Source organism: Sinocyclocheilus rhinocerous, unplaced genomic scaffold (genome assembly GCF_001515625.1).
Source record: "Sinocyclocheilus rhinocerous isolate Xijiao unplaced genomic scaffold, SAMN03320098_v1.1 scaffold114, whole genome shotgun sequence".
In the NCBI taxonomy this organism is placed as follows: Eukaryota; Metazoa; Chordata; class Actinopteri; order Cypriniformes; family Cyprinidae; genus Sinocyclocheilus; species Sinocyclocheilus rhinocerous.
In genome coordinates this window covers 488,526-490,805 of record NW_015646344.1, presented here as the reverse complement: position 1 = coordinate 490,805, position 2,280 = coordinate 488,526, and positions in this window count along the sequence as shown.

The following is a 2,280-nucleotide window of genomic DNA, read 5'->3' as shown; positions in this document are numbered from 1 at the left end:
ACTGACAATGCCACTGCAGTCCAAGTGTAGACTCGTGGACGTCTTGTTGGCCTTGACTGAGCCAGAGGTCACAGGTACTGGATCTGGATTCAGCGGGGAGGTGAGTAATCACAGATGGACAATTGCTGACCCACTGTCGAAGCTCGAAGCCTCCAGTGGCTAGAAGTGCTCGAAGTTGATCAACTAGGTCTCTAGCCTCTTGGGAGAGTGAAGAATGTGCAGGCAATTGTCGACGTAAAATGATCTCTCAATTATCTATCTGATTTGGTCTCCTGGCTGACTGTGATCCATGATGTGTCTCTGCAGGGCAAACGTGACACAGCAGGGACTGCACGTGGTGCCAAAGGGGAGCACCTACCACTGGTACACGTCGGGGTGTTGCTCAGGCATCAAGTCTCGCCACAGGAATCAGAGCAAGGGCATGTCACCGGGGAGCAGCCTCACCTGGTGAAACATGCCACGAATATCGCTGCTTATGGAGACAGGGTGCTCTCGAAAGCGGAGCAGGACTGCCAGCAGTGATGGGCCTAGTGTGGCTCCTGGAAGGAGGAACTCATTAAGGTTGTGGCCTTCAAAGTGAAAGGAGCAGTTGTAGATGACCCGTTTCTTGTTATTGTGCTGAACCATATGGTGCGGGATGTACCATGACTCTGTGGAGCTATCCACGTCTCTCGGTTCCAGCTTGGCCACATAACCTGAAGCAGACGCGACTTTAGCACGTATTTACCACAGTAAAACACAGTAAGTGAAACAATGTTTTCTAGCAACGACAACCGCGCTGAAATCTAATGAGAAAACAAGACAAAACACTTTCAAACTGCTGTCCTCTTCTGCTGCTCGACTGCTTCTTCTAACAAGTGCTTCCAAACAGGTAAATAAGTACTTTTACTGGCTTTGGCCATGCCTAACTATTTAGCAAACTGAAACTGGAAAGTCCCGCGATACGCACAAGAACAAACGCGACTTGAGCACGTATTTACCACGGTAAAACCCAGTAAGTGAAACAATGTTTCCTAGCAACGACAACCGCACTGAAATCTAATGAGAAAACAAAACAAAACAAAACACTTACAAACTGCTTTACTCTTCTGCTGCTCGACTGCTTCTTCTAACAAGTGCTTCCAAACAGGTAAATAAGTACTTTTACTGGCTTTGGCCACGCCTTACTATTTAGCAAATTGAAACTGGAAAGTCCCGCGATAGTAGGCTTAGGTCCTCGATATATCTGCTCTTGGACATGCAGCATCTCCATTCTAGGCACCACTTGTGGACGTGAGGGAAGACTGAACTATCTCTCTCTCTGAAGATTACTGTGTCTGGGATCAGGCATCACAGTGTCGTATTGTCTTGCTCCTGCAGGCTGGGCTGAGTAGGTATATGACCTCTGAAGTGGTGAGTGATGACTCTCATCAGCATGTGGCGTCCTAGGTGAAACTGTAAGGTCCTCCATCTGTTTCGTCAGCTGCTCGCACTGGGCAGGTCGGGGTTGAGAAACTTCATCAGCATACACTGCATAGCTTCTATGACTACAGACGGATGGTGGCAAGTGAGTACGAGGGGCTGGTAAAGGTGTCATTGACGAGGAGTCTCAGTGCTGGTGCTAAACTGCTGGATCTTCTTCTTCAATGAAGCGTTCTCTGCCCTGAGCCCTTGCAGCATAGACAGGATCTCTGGTAGAATGTGGCTGCGAAGCTCATCGTTGTCCCTCTTCATTTCGAACCATATAGACTTTATATCAGACAACTGCTGGACTTGAAGGTGGCGCTCACCATGCTCTGGCAACACATCTCCAAATGGCTCTGGCCATACATCTCGGAGAATTAGATCATCTGAGTATGAGGGCTGACTCTTTGGAGAAGACGATCGGGATGCATTCTCTGATGTGGGTGCAGCTGCTTCCATTCCAGCTTCATTCAGATGTGTAGCTGATGGCACTCTTTTCACAAAGCCTGATCCATGAACTTGATAGTCTGCTAGATGTGCAGGCGGCCTTATTATATAGCCTTATATAACAAGATGTCATCTCTCTACGGTGATTCACTGATCTGGCTTGAAGGACCACTTGAAATGGAGGGGTTCATTGGTGTATTAATTTTGGGGGTGTGAAACACAGTAGGCAGTCTGTCAGGACTGAGTGAGATGGTTTCTTAATTGAAGAGAAGCACTCAATGGAGTTGGTTGATGTCTGATTTACTGAAAACTTTGTGGGTATACATGTGTGTGATTTCTGAAATGGATTAAACAAGAGAAATAAACTTAATGTTATGAATATACAAATGT